This window comes from Temnothorax longispinosus, chromosome 5, assembly GCF_030848805.1.
Source record: "Temnothorax longispinosus isolate EJ_2023e chromosome 5, Tlon_JGU_v1, whole genome shotgun sequence".
NCBI classification, from domain to species: domain Eukaryota; kingdom Metazoa; phylum Arthropoda; class Insecta; order Hymenoptera; family Formicidae; genus Temnothorax; species Temnothorax longispinosus.
This window is the reverse complement of record NC_092362.1, coordinates 15498021-15517685: the sequence shown is the minus strand read 5'-3', so window position 1 is coordinate 15517685 and position 19665 is coordinate 15498021. Positions and strand designations below refer to the sequence as shown.

The window sequence follows — 19665 nt, the reverse complement described above, 5'->3', positions numbered from 1 at the left end:
GGAATAGAACTGAAAGCTCTCCGAACGGTTAAATCAATTTGCATAACTGAGTTCCGTTCGTATTTTAGATTAACTCTTCGTCTCATATGACAGCACATTTACAACATATCTAAATTTGCCATCAAAATAAATTGAATATTGATTTAATATCGCCTTCTGCTCTGTTTCCCTTCTTTCAACGCCTGCTTCTGTGAAAACTTGTTGCAATCGGTAATTTTGTTATGTATAATATGAATCAAGCTTTTCACCGCGAATATATATTAACAAGATGACACTGTTTTCTTTCGAGCTCTTTTCTTATCCGGTGCAGGCAAAATTTGATTTTATTTACATAGGAAGATAGTTAATTGGATCACGTCCTGTATGCAAAAACCAGCCAACAATGTTGCGGTTGTTGGTTGGATTCTTCCTGCAGCATTTAATCCAATTATTCTACCGGGCAACGTCAATCAATATATAAATATTTGAAAATTGCGAGAAGAACAGACAAGTCTCCCGTTTGCAATGAATTAAATTCAGATTAAATCGAAATCAGATTAAGTAAAATATCATACGTAAATACAAAACAAAAAATAGAATTACACGATAGAGCTTTGCTATACAAATCTTTTCGTTAACATTTCATGCAAAAAATTTTATATTTCTTTTTATAATCTGCAGCTTTATTGCAAGTTTGTAATTTAGAGTTTTATTTTAATAAAAATTTGAGATTTAATATTATTATTGTGGTATCTAAATAATAGTTATATAAAATTACAGTTTATAATTTCCGATAACATTTACCGTTTACAGGTTACGGATTGCCGTGACAGAGAAATCGAGCTCAAATCGAAAATCTTACGGCTGGAAGAAAATGCAATTGTTTCAGAGCACTCCGTATATACGGGCATATTTAAGGATTTTCGCCGGGCTATAATAAGATTCTATAAGGGGTATGATATCTGCATACTTCATCGCCAGGAAGGTGAGGAATGCTGGAAATATCTCGGCCCCGTGTTCATCAAATTGGTCGTATCGATTATCGATTGCAGCTGCGAAAGGCCTGGGTTTCAACGGGAATTTCGAATTATCATCGCTTTCACGAAAGCACGACTTCACCTTCCATTAAGTTAAGTAGAGTCGGAGTCTTGTTATTGTTCGATTAAGTGCACGTAAATACTCCTGCAATTTATAATAGCTAGCGCAAGGGTAACTTGCATTAAAATTTTTATAAATAAACAAATATAAATAAATAATTACATAAGAAATATATAATTAACTAGAGCAGGCACTTAACCACATTGTAAATTGGTTTTCTTTATCAGGAACAACACTGCATGTTTTATAAAAATGTCGGATAGCAATATATAAAATCTCAATTAAGATAGTGTTTCTCTCTCTTTTAAAATTTACTTAAAACACATAATAAGGATCGTAGCCGTAAGGCTTTTACAGAATGAGGTAGATTGTATTAAATTTCATGGATAAAAAAATCAGTATTATGTTCGGTTAAGTATATTTAAATATGTATGTCCGTGGGTGTCCGCTCGATAATTGCGTTACAGCAACATTTTAAGCGCATAGTAGAAGGAATGTTGTTGTGGTGAGCGTAATTTAATTTATATAGAGAATGAAATTAACTAAAAGCAACAACGTTTTAACCTGTACAATCAACATAAATAATTTAAGAGAATATTCACATATACGTCAGATTTTGCTTAGTTTTCGGCGAATAACTTCCTTCATTTATATTTCGGATTATATTAATTTGTTTAATATGATTTAATTGACATAAATTTATTCGGAAAGGCAAACTTGAATGTGCATGTATTATAATGCCGCGATTGTATCTAATTTTATTATCAGAAAATTTCGTTTTTCATTTCTATTCTGCATTAATATAATGTTTCTCTTGTATGCATACCTTTATGCACTAAGAAAAAAATTTGCTTTTCGAAGGAAAGGAATTTTTATTATTCCATGTAATTTTACGTATAAATCTCACGTACCAATTATCTACTAAATTGACCTTAATTGATTTCATCTGCTCCCCCTGTGTACTCGTGCTGTGTTTATTTATTTACTTATCATCATGCGTTGGGCAAAGCGCGCATGTATGTTTTATTATTCTCGAGTTGTTCCATAAGAATGCCGGGACGTGACGTGTATAATTATCGGCGCGTAATTCCGGCGCAAGTTAGGTCGGAGATAATAAGGTAACCGGTTAAACGTATAAATTAGGTGCGCATGTGCCTCGGAGGTTTTCGCAAACTCCCGATGCCGTGGTAACGCGGTGACCCGTGCCGAAAGCCCGAGCCCAGGCCGGTTACCGTATTACAAATTAGATCCGCTAACTCTTCTCTAGCAGATAATTCGTTTAACCGTCCGGGCGCGAAATAGAGCGGGAAACTGCATAACCTTGGCTAAGTGAATTTTTCATTTGGATACAGAACTGACATAATTACCAGTAATTATAATGCACCCCTCCTCGAGCCGCGGAGTTAAAGATCCGAAGGAACTTGGGAACAAGGAAGCTGGCTTTCGGGAAGCGTGGGATACATGCAAGGTGTTCGCGACCGATTGCATTTCCTTCCAGTCTACTGATCCTTCGACAAACTTAGCCAATCTTTCCTTCAAGGGAACTCGACGGATTACTCGCTCGCTTGTAGTCACCTACAGAAATGTAACTGTACCTTATATCTACCACCTCAGATAATTTCGAGTAAACTTTATCTGAATGGAGATTCGATATCGAACTTCGGAGAAATTTATTCGAGTTCGGATTTCCGGAAAATTATTACTGCTGTCACGTCAGCGATTAAAAGATTGGCAAATTGACTGCTTAAAAAGTGGCTCGGTTGAAATGGCCGGAAACACCATGTATATGACTTCACCATAATCCTACTTTGCTTGGATGGTAATTTGCTTAAGTACTAATTTTCTTGGGTCCTAACATGCTTGGATGCTAACTTCCTTGAATACCAAATTCCTGGCACCCAGATTTCAAGGAGTCCTAGCATATAAGGCTTGGCTTTGATCCTAGTTTGCTTGGATAGTCATTGGCCTAGATACTAGTGTGCTTAGATCTCACCTTCTCTCTTTTCTCTATTAAGTCCCATCCTTTGTTTGTCAGCTGTCAGGTTTCCTTCCTTTTTAAGAGATATGGCATGCAGTACAAAACATATAAGATCATAGATATTAGAATCTCTAATTACAAAATAAATTAATAAATTAATAAGAAATAAGAAAAAGAAAAGGCTGTATACATAAAATAAAAGTAAAGTTAGTTTTGGATCCATGCAAATGATGAGTGAGTTGAATATTCAAGCAGATTAATTGCTTGGAAAATTAAATTAGAAAATTCAAGAATGATAAAACTCGATTAATAAAAAATAATAAATAAATAAAAAGATAAAATATGCAATATAATGAAATAAAATAAAACGAGTAAATAAATTGAAAATAAATTAATGATAAAATGGAACGCCAGAGATTTAATAACTGTTTTAATTAACACTCCCCACTTGACTTGCGAGTCTCTCATTCGAGATTGTAAGAAATTCAGTTTCTGCTCTGTCTCCCTAAAGAATCTGTCATATCTGTGAAACGGAGATTCCCCAGCTTGCACTTGATGCGAAATAAACGATGCACGAACGCGTAGATAGCCGAGAGTGAAAGAGGAGGAGGAAGAGGAGGAAGAGGAGGAGGAGGTGGAGGTGGAGGTGGAGAAATTCCCAATGGGGAAGGAACGACGCGGCTGTCGCGGTGCCGAATGTTATCATCCTCGCGTCTTCGTCATCGTCGTTGTCTCTTTGATTCCATACGTAGCTCGTCAACGAAACGCTTTTGCGAGACGTAATGCATAATGCGCCTCGCAAGGACGCATCAAAGTGAGTTCTATTCGTATTATTAGTCACATAGGCAACGGTTAATTATATTACTCACATTTTCGGCCGTGGTATAAAATATCTACCGCAAAGCGCACGACATTTCTATAAAATTCAGCATATTAAATAATGGAATATATTCAATTTTTCCGTCGTAGAAAATCTCAAATATTACCATAACTTTTTCATACGGATTTTAACGTTATTAAATACCTTAATACCTTAATAATTACGTATTAAGTTGAATGTGTTTTAAGACAAAGTTCAATTACGAATATTAATAAAAGAAAACATCTCTTGTGTTCTTTGCTTTATTTTATTTTTCATATTTGTTATTTTTGTTTGTTACCTGCATCTGTAATTGGACGCTTCCGCTAATTGGCCAAAATTCTTTTACTTTGTTTAGTTAATAATTCCGTAGCTGCTGCGCCATTATAGCAATTATCATTTTTTCATAGCTTCATTATACTTCAACCAGGGGTTGTGGAAGGACACGCGGTTTTAGCACACCTTGTATGGCTTTTACGACGAGATTTTCAACCGAGAGAAAGCCATAGAGACAGAGAGAAAGAGAGAGAGAGAGAGAGAGAGGGAAATGTCGAGAACGAGCTTATGGAGGCGAAATTCTGTTAAAACTAACTAAGCGAAGGCGGTCATGAAAACAATTTCACTCGCAACGAAGTAAGCGTCCTCGCAGTCTCTACAAAGCGTTACGTTCTGCACGGTATTCCCGTTGTCGCGGAAACGACTGCTGCCAGGATTGCAGCATAAGATTTGCTAAACAAGAGGAATTTGAAAATTTCCTGACTCTCCACGGTTGCTCTTAAATCCCACGTTTTTTCTCGCTCTTCAAGTTTCAAAAGTTTCTTCAGATTTACTTCAACGAAATATGCATGAGAACAAGATTTATATATTTTGCTTTACAAAAAAAATGGTATGCGACAGAAAATATGCAGATATTTCCGGAATATACATAAGATGTCGAGAAATAGAGTCGCAATTCTCCATGACATAATCGTGTTGCGTCAAGTCATGTCCACGTGTCCACGTCTTATTTAATCCTCCGGCGTCGAGCCTCATAAATGAAGTCGTTCCAAAGCTGCCGTTATTTTTGTCTTTTGTCTCGTAAATGCCTTACTAAATAGTCAAAATGGTCGCAGAATGTAACAATAATTAAAGATTTGTAAATGTAATTGTTCACGAGCTTTGACAACTAGCTTGGAAACTTTAACTTCAAGAGTCCGGGAAAACTTTATCACGGCACTTCCGAAATTTGACCTCGCTGTATTGCAAAATTTGATTCTATAACAAATAACAATATAATCTCGCTCGACTAAGCAAACAGCTAAGTAATTTAAAACGGCCAGATTTCGAGCAATTAAAAGATGTTGAAAATATATTTAATAATTTTAATAAAAATATACAATCGTTTTAACGTTTCGAGCCTTACTTGGCCCTTACTTGTGATATTTGTAATGTGTTATTCTTAGTTTTTTTATGGTTCTGAAGAATGCCAAGTAAGGCTTGAAACGTTAACACGATTGTATATTTTTTATTGAAATTATTAAATATAGGATTTTCAACATCCTTTAATTGCTCGAAATCTGGCCGTTTTAAAGATGTATGTCAAAATAACAGGATGAAGCTGAAATTTACAGACATTGTGCACTGAGAGAAATGTTTTGTTGAAGTGTTTCAGCACTTATATATCCCAAAAACCTGTGTTAAATTTACGATCGATTGTCCGACCCGTTTCTGAGATATTTGCTTTAAAAGTTACAGAAATTGTATATATATAGATATACTTCCCAGCATGTAAATATCGTAATATGTAACTCTGCTCATGTACGGTAAAAATGAATGAAATTTTTATGGTACACATGACATCGAGAATTGTAATTACGGTTTTTTAAGATTTTCTGGTTATATTTTCTTTTCAATTTTTTAATGATTTATTTAAACAATATCAAGTACAAAAATGGGACAAAATTGCGATTTTTACACTTTTTCTGTCCCAATGATACCATGTTGTTTATGAATAATTTCTGAGATTAGCTCTACACTGTTTAATCAAGAAAACAAAATTATACTACATATAGCTATAGCGACATACATCTTTAAATTACTTAGCTGTTTGATTCTATAAACTCTCGTCAGAAGATTATAGGGATTAATCAAAGTTATATATATTCGGGAGTTTAATTTATAACATCATCTACAATAATATTGTTTCAACACTTTCGAAGAGAGCGCGAGCGGTGTTATTCCGCTATTTAAAGACAAACAATAAATGAATATTCTATATACTCGTGAATATAACAACATATATTGCCTTTGTTCTACTTCTACATCCCGAAATCACATTGATTGTTTTCACTCTAAAATATTGATCTACAGAGAAGACGTGTCGTTTTTTCTATTTGCGCGCGGTAACGTCGACGGTCGGACGACATTTTCTCCCGGAATTTCGCCCCATTTTAGCAGCCTAATTGTAGTCCATTGTAATCGCGTTTCATTCTTCGCTGTCGCACTCTCAACCAGCTGGAATTTACTTTTCCATATGGCGGCAGCATGAAACGCGTTTGCTTTTCTATTAGTTATTCGATTAAAATCTCCGCGAAGAAAATTACGTTATATTACTATATCTTTCGCAATTATTTAATGAGTGTCACTTAAATCTCTAATATCGAGATGCCACTCTCGGTGTAGATAACCGAAGTCGGAGAGAGGCATTTCTAAAATGCATAGAATATTCTAGGTATTTTATGAGAACGTCAAACTTCGCGAAAGAGACTGTATATCCTTTGACAAATTCAGTCGGTCTTTCCCTATCAAAACTTCAAACTTGTCGGGTTTCGAAGATCGAGACAAGTGACAAAATATCTCACTTCACTGCAGTTAATTATTTTTAAGTAACGTCTTCTTTAACACAGTTTTAGTTTAAAACTCGATTATTAAAATGTTCAGTGGTGAATATTACTTTGTTACGAATTTATCAATAAATTGCCTGCTGAAGAAGTCTGATGGAAGTTTTTCAGAGAGCGTTACGTATAAAGCAAAAAAGATTTAAAAAATTACCGATGTTTGAAGTAGTTGCAAAGTGAAATAATAACGATTTATAAACTTAATTTTTCATTCCCTAAACTATGTATTTGACATGAAAAATTATACATTTAACAAAAATTGAAGACTTTTCTAAAACTCCCGGTATATCAATACTTTTGAGATGTTAAAAATATTGTTCGAGATCACGTATGTGTTTTAAAATGTTTGTCATATATAGCTTAAGAGGTTACACGACATTCTTCAAAGATCGCGTCAGTCATCAATTCTCTAGTTTAGGTATACATATCATTACCGTCTCGAGTCGTTCTCGGTATATTTCATCGTGAGAATCTCTTCGGTTATTCACATCTAAATGAAAGATGATCACTGACGCGCGGTTCAACGGGATCTTTTCATTATCTTCCGCGAAATCTATATTAAATTATCATTTCCACGCTAACTGTTGCTAAGGGCCCATCATCCATGGCATCTTTTTTTTTGTGTGCGTATAAAATCCCCGAGAAGTTACCGCCACCTGTCATTTGCCATACGCCAAGAGTCAACCCGTCATCGTCGATCCGTTCGGGCAATAGTCATCAGTTCGGTCGCGAGTAATTAGACGGTGAACGAGAGTAAGTATCGATAGTAATTTTGATTCGAGACACCCCTGTTTTCAGTTTTCAGTTAAATTTCGAATATGCTTCTAAATTGCGTTGTTTCTTTAATTTTCGATATTATATTTGGGTATTAAATAAAGTGTTTGCGTTATATTAATGTCAGTGTACACGCGAACGATATGCACAGGTATTACACACATGTATCATGCATAGTTAATAATACTAACATTAGTTCCCGTAATTTTGTATTTGTTTAAAAAATTATTGCGATTATTAAATTAAATTAAAAATTTGCCTACAAATAATCTAAATTAATAATCATTTATCTGAAAAATTCAATTTTAACAGCGGCATATAAATAAATTCTGAAGAACTTGAGGACATTAATTTCAACATATAAGTGACAAAGAATCTAGAGTGTAGTAAAATTAGATTGACTTTTTTTATTCCTAAAAGAGATAGTTAAATATTTTATCCACGCGCGCGTTGCATTTAACCGCTCGATTTAATCGCTCGGTAACCGAACTATTTTTCTCGTAGACTCGAGGAGAGGCTTTGCACTTCTTTCGCGAAAGGAAGTTCGTGAGATTTTACCGCTTGCCACTAGAAGATTAAAGGGGAATCTCTAGTAATCGATCGCGTGCCCTTCTCTATTTGCCTGCCACGCTTTCCCCCGCGGCAGCTGCAATTTCCAGGGTCTAACTGTAATCCACTGTAACTGCATACCATTCTTCCCGGCCGCGTTTGTAGTCCGAATTTACTTTCGCACGATGACGACAGCGTTGGAAGCGTTTGCTTTTCGTCTCGCAATAATAGTCGAAAGCGCTTCGTCGGGTCTGAGGGCCTCGTGGAACGCCTCTAATCCCGGAATCCGTTTTAGAACGCAATAAAGAGCGCAGAGGCTATTTGCGATAAGGCTTAACGTTTGCCAATTGATAGCAACCGATAACGATAAGACCGAGTATCGAGCGAGCAGAAAGAGAGACCTCAATTGTCGTAAAATCGTTGTCGAGTAAACCAAAGGGACACCGTGAGAAACGCGTTAAATCGCGCTGAAAGATAACACATTCATGTGTTCAGAAAAATACATTCGTATGGGCTGTAATATCGCGAACGTCGACAAGAACTTTTGAAGAGCTTAGATATACATCTATAAATCGATTTCTGGCAAGTAAAAGTATTAATTTTCTTATCTAACTTTTTTCCAAGCATTATAAAAGAAAAAAAAGAATTGAGATACGACATCTAACCAAATTAATACATTTAAATGCATCTCTTGGAAAAAGAAAATGTAACTTCATACATTAAATATTACTTTTCATATGCAGTATATTTAAAAATAGAGAAATATTTAAAATATTGATAACGTGTAAGACGATAAATATCGAGTTTCACGATATGGCAATAAGGGATAATCGAATCGATAATGTGGAAATATTTCGGGGTCACTCTAATAAACGATAAAAGAATGATTGCTATAAAAGCGCGAATAATAATTTAATGGCATTCATTCTGAAGGATATTGTTCACAGTTTAGTTTAAGATATCTTATATTTTTTCTCCTAAAGCTGTTAGAAAAATACAGAAAAATATAAAAATGGTTTCAAAAATCGAGCAACATTGTTTTAAATATAAAGATATTGAGCATTCAGTTTTAAAATGCTATTTACATTTCGTGAAAATTATACGCCATTTAAAATTTAAAAATATGATTTGAGATTGAAAAATATATAATTTTCAAAATAATTAATTAAGAAAATTTATTTCAGTGTTTAAATGTTATTCAAGTTTCCAAGACTTTATAACATATTTCAAAATGTTATTCAAAGTAGAAAATATTGCCGATCTCTCTCTTCCTCTCTTTCTGTCTTTCATATTTAAAATTGTCATTTAAAATTCAAAACAATTACTTAATATTCAGGAACAACGGCCAAATTCTGGAATATCTACAGACAGAGATCCCTTGAAGATTTGACGGCAGATTAGAGGGAAAAATAGGATTATCGAAAATCGTTTAAGGATCCGACAATCGAAGAATCGCTACAATGGCTGAAAGAACGCCGGCGGCTGACAGTAAAAAAGTAGAAGAAATCGCACCCGAGACGCAAGAGGTCGACGCCATTTTGTCGGCGAAGACGCCGGTTGTCACGGAAGACGGAAGCAAAATTAACAGACGAGTCAGGAGGAACATCATTACCGTGCCGGAACGAAATGAGATCGTGAGAAACGGAACGAGGTATCGCCGTGACAGAAACGGACGATTGAGACCCGTATTTGATTAACGTTTCACACACGGTTAGTTTGTTCTTTTGTTTTTTTCTGCATCATCGGTCTTTAAACCTTTGATTGACGCGCCCGTAAAATTCACGCAAGCGCGGCTTTCAAATATAGTTGAAAATTTAATAAATTTTTACTAACATCAGAGTGGATGGATATCAGAGTGGAGTGGCTGTCAATAGATAAATTTTACTTAAATTCTCAGGCTATCATTTGACATTCCAAAAAATTACACTCGAAGTTAAACGATATAAAGTTAAACAATTTAAATTTTGATTTCGAACAGTATTTTAGCTTAAAATTGCCATTTAAAACTCGCGACTGTTAGTTAATATCCACAATAACCACTGAATATTACTAAATGTATTGACTAAATATTTTTGTCGTATATCTTAAATTTCTGTATATTGTTAATTTTATGCTTAATGTAGTGTTCAAGTTCAAAATCAATAATAACTGATTTAAGCATCGTAAATAAACAATCATTAATTCTTTATTCAATTTATTTAACGAAATAAAATAAACATTCTTAATTCTTATTTAGGATTATAGTAACATGATTTTATTGTAACATTATAAAGTATAAAGTAAATATTTTTATAAAAAATAGGTCAATTTAAGAAACAGCGAACGAATTCGTTATCGGATTTATGAACGTTAAAACTTGATGATCTATTCATTTTTGTTGCACTTTAGGATTAAACGTTACATTTTTTCACCTAAAATAAGCTGCCTTGTTATAAAAGTTCAATATTGTTCAATCGTAAATCCAGCTTTTTTTTAACCTGCAAGTAACTTTTTATTGAATCTAAAGTCAAATTTAAAAAACCTCTTAAAAACCATTCTCATAGTAGGTAGATAGTAAGAACACGGTTGACACTAGAAAAAAGAGGAAATAACAATTTTCATTATAGAAACTAAATACATTTCCATTTAAAGTTGTATTCGTTCTAAAAATTAGATTTTGTACTAAAAGCTATATGTTTTTTATTTGAAAAAATCAAACCGGTTCTCTGGTCGGTAAAATTTTTTCCAATTCAGGAACTAGAGATACATTGGGCTTGTTTTAAGCTATACTCTATTTCGTTAGTAAAAGCGAAACTTTATTCGCAAAAGTCAAATATTTGTTGAACTGAAAAGCCAAATTCTATCGTCATAAAAGCCAATCGTTTCTTGCATAACAGTTTTGTTTCCCATAGAAAGCTAATCATCTGTGAAATAAACTTCATAAAATATAGATAAAGTTTTTTTCTGCTTTGGTAATATTTGAACAATAATAAGTAAATAAAACCTTTTATTGGTCGTTAAATATTTCTAACTTTCCATACGCTTTACCGAATGCAACTGTCGTAGTATTCTAATAAGCTTCTCTCTCTCTCTCTCTCTCTCTCTCTCTCTCTCCCTTTCTTCTCTTTCTTTCTATTGTTTGACAATTTCGATATTCACGCAATCTCGTGGACATGATATTTTCAGCGGGCCACTCGCATATACATATTTATAGAATTTCACCTGCAATTTGAAATGCAAAACGATACTTGGCTGTCCCGATAACCTTACGTTAAATATGTTAAACAACTTTAACTGCGATTATTGGCTATTTTCCAAGAGGTGTCATATTAAATAATTCATTATTACAGAAAAGTCGATTTAAATTAGAGACAACCGCAGAATATATCTATATAAAATAAATAAATTACGGTCAGACTATTTTAGAAAATAAAAAAGTTAGAATAAAAAATATAAGCAAGGTTAAAAAATATGTAGTAAAAAAATATAAAAAATAAGTAATTAGAATATTTAAAAAAGTTACAAATATTTTTATTAAAATTTAATCTGTATGATTTTTAGAGAAGTAGTGATAAGATTTTCTAAATATTTACATATAAATATACATATACGAATTAAATTTAGAATTTACCTAGCTATCATTTCTGCGAAGTATTGCAAGATTACTCATGTTTTGAGTAAATTCTTATCAAAGATATGCTTCACCTTTGACACGCTATCGTGTAAATATAACGTAATATCTGTAATGAAAATTATCATAAGCCAAGATTTGTCGATTCGTGGAATTCTCTGTAAAAAGTTAATCAGTCACTACGCAGCATCCGACAGAGTCTTTATAATCTCCGCCTTTTCAAGAATATTTCACACGTCGTACGCGTCGTTTGAACTTTATCGAGAGCAAACTTTCGAGACAGTTTGTATTCTGTAACAAAAATCGAGAATGAAATTTTGCATTGTGTTATTAATTATGGCGGTGATGACCGCTGTTTCGTCATTGCCGATGAACGAAGATCAAACCGAGCCGTCTACTACTGAGGAATCGGTGACAACGGTTCCATTCAATATCATAACAGTGCCGGAATTTCCATGTCCATTTCCTGGTCAGCAACGTGACGCGAACGGAAAGTGTCGATTACGTTTGCAAAATCTAACATCAAGTAAATAAGGTAAATCCTTGTGATAATTTTGCCGAGAATCGTAGAAATTAGAAAGATATGCATATAAGGAAGAAAGGAAAGAATTTGCATGAAATGCATGAATAATTGGAATATTCGGGAAAAATAAATAGTCATTGCTCAGCGTAATTAACGACAACGTCATTGTAAATAACAGGAGATTAGCGAGAAAACGCTTTCACCCTATCAACGAAGATATATTTCATACGTCATATGCGTCGTTTGGAGGAATCGAGGTCAAATGGTTTTGTGTGAATATCACAAAAATGAAAATTTGAGCCACGTTGTTAATCCTCGTGACGATGATGACTGTCGCGTTGTCACCGTTATCGGACAGAAAACAAAAAAAGTCGACTACTACCGAAAAATCAACGACAGTTAAATTTTAAATTCTCGGTCATTATAATGGTTGCGACGATCCACGCTCGATCATTTCATGTCCGATTGATCGGGATTCAAACAAGAAACATCGATAAATCTCCAAAATAAAGAAGATTAAGTATGATACATTCACGTAATGATTTTATTGAGTGTCCTGGAAATTTTGAAAATTAAGAGATACAGGATAATTTAGAAGTTTTATCTTAAATGTCCGTCCGTCTCTTAATAGTACAATAAAGGCAATTGTTTATACAAAAAATTAATTGATCAAGAAATTTGGGTACGAATAGAGCTCCGTATAAGAAAACATATTAAAAGTATATATTTTTATTAGGCATTTTTAATAATATAAAAAAATAAAATAAAGATACGTGTCATATTCCATTTTCAATATTATAAAAGATAAATTGTTTCTCAGATAAATTATTCATTTCTGTTATATTATACACAAGTGTATATCATTGATCTTATGAGATATTTCGACAACAGATTTTTTGACAAATATATTTGGACTCTATTTTTATTATCACAAATTTTATAAGACATTGTTACTTTAACATTTTTAAATTCGATGTTATGTAACTATTGGTGATTAATTTCTAAATGAACTTAACTTTATTATATGACAATATAACTTATTGTATAAAGTAAAAAATAATTTCAATACATTTTTTTAAATGATTAAGAGAATTATTATTTTTTATAAAATTATACAAATTGAAATTTTTACTATATTAATTTACAAAATGTCCAATTTTAAAGTATGAATATCTCTGACATGTGCTTTTTTGAATCTGCTTTTTGAATATTCGTTTATTAGCGGAAATTTATGTCTCCCGTGCAAACTTTTGGAATTACTCCTGGGAATAGCACGTATTTCCGCTTCCTTTTCCGGAACACTCCTGCCTATATTCCACATGTTTATTTCAGCGATCGTATTATCCTGACTCATTCCATAGCTGTCTGAATACACCAATAGAACAAAATTTATTGTGTAGTTAAGTGTGTGGGTGCGTGTATGTATGTATGTGTCGAAAAAGAAGAATATGAAAAAATTTAAAGCCACTGCACATAATTCTTCTTTTATGTCGCCGAACAAGAACTGTATTCATTCGTGAGCTGCTATTTTTTATATTCGTTTACAGATTCAACGATACGAGCGGTGTCATCCGAAAGCTACAAACATCAGCAGTGAAATATCGTAACAACGTACGACGAGAGATTGGCCAAGCTATTTGTCTGCTTTACATTATCAGAGGAACGAACTATTTCGCAACCGATACGATTATCAAAAAAATGTATATTTTATTCTTTCTTTTACTGTCATTAAATTGCGGTAAATTGTGACCGCGTAATATGTATAAGTCCTGATTAATCGTAATAAGATGCTTTTTTTTATCTATCTATGCATTCTATGCCCTTTTTATGTTTATTTTTATATATAAAATAAAAACCACGTATGTACGTTAACAAAGTTTAGTAATAAATAGAAAAAAATCTATAGAGTTGTATGTTTGTACAAACCGCACGTCACTATGTGTATTGAAATTTAAATGACAAATGGATTTTCGAATTTGGAATTGATTTTTCTCTAATGGACGTTTAGTAATAACTCCTACTCTGTATAGAAAAAAATAACAAATATTGTTAAATAAAGTTTTATTAATGGCTGTGTGTGTACAACAGTCCTACTGCCAACGCTTTCTTTATGTCAGCTATATTATCAGATTTTGACATTTATTGGTCTAAATACGACGACGGTATTGTCAGTACGAAATAAACTCCAGCAATCGATTTTAATGCCGAATGTGCGGCAAAATGCAAAAATATGAGCCTATATATCTTTATCTGTTTTCCCATCTTTCTATATTCAGACATAAGGTTGTTTACCGACATGTACCTATATGTGACCTATTTTCTATCGATCAACGAAAGATTTTATTTTTAAAGACATCTTTAACTATGTCAAGATCGATATTAGTCTGTCACGTTGATCTGTAGCTGGCAGGGTTATAGCGTCTCGAGTGCAAGTCATAGAAAACGTGTGCAAAGCTAAGCTACCTTGTATATTATTTATCAGTTTGTTAGAGTTGTGTAAACGTCCCATTTATATTAAATTTTACAGACATTTACTCTCCAGTCAGAAATAATTAGTCAAATCGATTCAATCAATTTGACTTTGATGCGTAAATGAATGGTCAATGTCGAATAGTGGTTGATATTTTTGTGATTTTTAAACTCATCATAATTTTTTTATGTTAATTGAGTAATTATAAATATTTCTATAAGACTTCTATGTCTTTCGGCCAATTCTTTCTACATCGAATACATAATATATACGTATACATATATTGTGCTTTCCGACTTTGCACTGATTTGATGTAGAGTTAGAATATAGAAATCTTCCAGAAATATTTGCAATTGCTTGATTAACATTATGTATATTATGTAAAAGCAATTATAATAAGGTCAAAGATGAGAAACAAAGATCAATTAATATTTGATATCGACTATTTATCGATGCATCGATATCGAATTGATTCAACTAAATTAATTCAACTAATTATTTCTGGCTGGAACGGGAAAGTAACGGAATGCTCTAAGTATTATATGCTATAAATATTGTTATGCTTATTGACGACATTGATATCAGTAAATTTTGATTACGACGACTAGCGCGTTTTTAAATTGCACAATTTTAATTTTTATTGTAATGAAGCAAAGTGCATCGCGTTGGAAATAATATCTAAGTATAAATAAAAAATATGCGACAGCGAAGCGGCAAGTTACTTGCCGAGATAAGTCGAATAAATAAGCATCAAGAGTGAGAAGCGTTCGAAGATTTCGCATAAGTTACGAACAGAGTCAAGAGAAGTCAAGAAGAAAAAATCGAGAAAGGGGTAAAGATACGAAATTGGAGGTGCGGAGATTTTGATCCTTACTCGCACTTTGATTTGTATTTTTAAACTAAGAATTGTTACATCGTTTAGAAATGAAGTTCTTCATGGGTATTTTGCTAATACTTGCGACGACAATGTTAATCTTAGTACTATCGACAGTCGGTCAGGAGAATAAGAGTGAAATGCACGAGTACGAATATGCACGAGCCAAGCAATGTTACCCCGCGCACAGCTATAACGGAACCCTCGAGAATTACAGACCCGTGTCCAGAAGGCCAGAGAAAAGATTCCAGAGGAACGTGTCGCACGCCGGTATAATAATCGAGAAACACAGGTAACTGTTTCTTTAAAAGGTTAAAACAAATTATCTTCAAAAGCAGAATATATATTTCAATTGGACGTGGTTAAATCACGTGCGATTATACACTCTAGATTTGTAATTAACGCGTTACGTAAATTCTTATGAAAACCCTGGTGCGAATGTTTCCAATTTTATACATTAACAGAATATTCCACACATATTTCTATTTAATATATTTTCCAGCCATTTTATTAATAATCAGAGAATAAATATTTAATTAACTGTTTATTAACGTTGGTGACATTGATAGCTTTGAATGTTATAGCATTAAGTAATCTAATTGACAATAATCAACCAAATACATGTATATTATTTTTTAATAAAATTATAGTAAGTTATATAACAAAGTTATATAACAACAAAGATGTAAAAAAATTATACCATTTTGACGATGTGAGTTATTATTTTAGAGTTTGTTCAAAGTGTAAATTTTGTATCTCTGAAAATTATACATTCCAGCTTTTGACAGATTCCTTCCCAAAGTACATGTGTATTTTATGTCTATTTGCAAGCTGCGGTGGATATCAAAATTTCAGCAATATCAGATGAAAGCTAAAAACGAGACCGTAGAAAATATCGTAGCAACGACGAAAAGGTGAAAATATTCGGTGTTTTGTATCCGCAGGATTTATTAATAAATTCACACTGTATACGTTAATTTTAATTGCATTGTAATTATGTGTAAATATTGACTAATTGTAAGATATCTGACAACATTATTAGAGTCGTATATATAAGTCCTGTACGTTCTACAGCCCAGAATACATTTTATATTATGAAAGAAATTAAATTATATTTTCTCATAACGCGTTAATTCGCGCATGAAATGCTAAAAGCGTAATTGTTGAAAAGCTAAAAAGGAATGCAGAACTAGTTAGCAAGCATGAGAACACAAAATGAGTCACAGAAAGAGATTCTGCTTCATTATACGTGTATTCTTAATAATTATTTTTTTTCTTCAAATTATAATTTTCCTAAATTTTAATTTTATAATTCAAGATTGCTTTTAATTAATACTAAAATTTAATCGCGTCTAGAGAGTATTTCTAAATATATCCAATATCACAAAAAATATTAGATGCTTATATTTTCACCTTGCAGCTTGCATTTATATTCATTTGTCGATTTGTATGCCGTGATCGTCGTGAGCTTTGTTTCGCGACCGTTGTAGGCTGCACGTACTTGACACACATTGTGATTCACGGATCTCAAAAGACGAGAGAGAGAGAGAGAGAGAGAGAGAGAGAGAGAGAGAGAGAAAGAGAGAGAGAGAGAGAGAGAGAGAGAGACGCAGCTGAAGAAGTAAATAAAAACAAACTTCTTTAAATTTACGTTTTCTAAAATAACGAGAAATGAATCGATTAAATTGTTTTTCTTAATTTTTCTAACAAAACTATACTGCTCCTTTTGATATTAAACCTTATCATACTTCATTGGTTCATATATATAATAATAGCTTTATAGGTAATTATCAACACATTTAGTATAATCTTCGAAGTATTTTTCTTTATTTATCTTTTAATAATAAGAAGCAATTTTTTATTTTAAATATACCTATATATACCTATAACTATTTGACCTTCGTGTTTTTTGTGACGTTTGGGAAGTCCTGTCGTTATAACTTCTCGTTTGAGTAGAAGAGGATGTACTGGTTCATAACCGGTTCTTTCAAAAGATGATAATGAAGCTTGCGAAATCAGGATGATTATAAATAGGAGAGAGATGTATAGCAAAGAAATAATATTGCGAGTTTGTCGATAGGATAAGGTGGATAAGGTGTGTGTCGAATTGTAGTAAGTATTTTTTATTTTAAATTGGTATAAAAATTGAAAAAAAAAAATATACCAAGAAATAAGCAAAAAGAGGAATTTCTTAAAGTTTCTTCAAGTTATTTTATATTTGATAAAAAAATAAATAGAGAAATTAGACTTATAAAGAAACTTTTAAAAAATAAAAAAATGGAAGATTTATATAAAACTTATTCGACTACTTCGTAAAAATAAAAGAATAGATAAACAATATATGATGTTTAATTTTATATCTTTTAGATCACACGGAACCTTTAGATTTTTACAACACGATGAAAATATTCCTTAACGTTTCGCTGGCAATCATGTTAGTGGTGACCATAGTGATATCACTAGCGACGTGTATGACCACAACTACACGTACTAGCGTAGTCGTTGAACCATTTTTTATCATAGACATTCCTACGAGACCACCTTGCTCCAAAGGGCAAAGAAAAGATGCTCACGGGTTGTGCCGGACGCCATTACAATAGGGAAAAGACGTGCAAGTATAATTATCAGTTTAATATTTCAAACCCATTCCCTAATAGAGAGGCGGCGTAAACCCTCGAATATAATCACACCAACATTTTCGGGAATATAACGCAAAGCTGCGAGAAACAGGCAGATTATGCGAATATTGTTCAAGCTTAGAAAAACATATTTTAATGGCTGAAATTATTAAGCATAGCAACGTTAAAGCGTAATATTAGTTGAAGCTAAGCTATTACACGCAAATTTTTACGTTCTTTTTGCTTCATTATATATTTTTTCATTATTTTAATCATCTAATATTTAGAACATAACAGATAACAGAAATGTGAGTTTTCATATACAATACAACTGAGACAAATTTTTGATGTGTACTGTTTATGTAAATGCTATAATAATTAATAATTTAAAATACTATCAGAAATTCTAATCCCTCTTTACATTCACATTTTATATATATTTTTTGAGAGTTTTATATATAGTTTTAAAAGAATTTATTTCCTCGTTATAATTTTTATGTATTTTTTTTTCAGATTCAAGATGTGACTTGTAATTCTAAACTCAATGAATAATCCAATCCGATTAACTAATTTAGAAGAGTAATATGTATAAACTAATCGATTATAAAAAAAAGATATCAATTTTGATGCTAATATCAGTTGTTACGTTATTTTGTAAATCCTACATTACAATTAATAAATTAATTCAATCTTTCAAAAATCTTTTTTTCTTCAATATCCAGTTTAATAATTTTTTTTTACAATTGACAAAAACTTCTAAAGTATTCCGAGATATATGGGAGTCCGTGCTAATTCACGTGTTTAACCTTCGATCTCAGCAATTATAATGTTTCGTTAATTTAAAAAAGAGTAGGTACGTTGATTCATACTAACCAGTTTTTCTTATATAATGGTAATAAAATTTACGTAAACAGGAAAACATGTGGATTATATATAGAGAGCCTGCATAGAGAAATAGCAATACGGATTAATCTGTCGAAACGATCAGCTGCAGTGGCAAATTGAATTTGCTGAAGAAATTGTGGTAAGATTGTAAACCACGAAGAAATTAGAACAAAAACAAAGAGAAAAAGAGAAAGAATAGAAAAGATTGTCTTTATTTCAAAGGATTTAAGTAAAAAGAAACAAAAAAGTTAAAACCATCACAAAGTTCTAAACATTATAAACAATTACGTACAACAATTAGGATAGAAAAATATTTATAACACATCTGGAAAAATTAAAAGAATCAATAGAAGAAATTTATATAGAAACTCTAAAATTTCGGCAGACTAAGAAACAGAATAAGAATTATATTTGAAATTTAATTCTCTCTTTTTTAGTTCGTGAAGGAAAATCTCGCACAATGAAAGCATTTCTTAATGTTTTCTTGATAATCACAATAATAGCATTTGTGATACCATTGGGAACATGTGAACCTAATACGACAACTGAATATACCACTGAATATGGGACCG

General features: G+C 32.4%; 1 protein-coding gene and 1 long non-coding RNA gene across 17 annotated transcripts in view; one reads left to right on the top strand and one right to left on the bottom strand.

Annotated features, from left to right (window-relative positions):
- Positions 1 to 19665, bottom strand: part of LOC139813853 (uncharacterized) — a 79768-nt gene that overhangs the window by 24791 nt on the left and 35312 nt on the right. The window lies entirely within an intron of this gene.
- On the top strand, positions 3855 to 19559 carry LOC139813854 (uncharacterized). Of its 11 annotated transcripts, none has more exons than XR_011732273.1 (8): positions 8572 to 8695; positions 9450 to 12258; positions 13794 to 15882; positions 17517 to 17702; positions 17958 to 18201; positions 18722 to 19057; positions 19123 to 19232; positions 19531 to 19559. It is a non-coding gene; the product is annotated as an uncharacterized lncRNA (long non-coding RNA). The 11 variants fall into 11 exon arrangements; XR_011732269.1 differs by having other exon boundaries at positions 18722 to 19061; XR_011732277.1 differs by lacking the exons at positions 19123 to 19232; positions 19531 to 19559 and having other exon boundaries at positions 8681 to 8695; positions 13794 to 15548; positions 15639 to 15882; positions 18722 to 19062.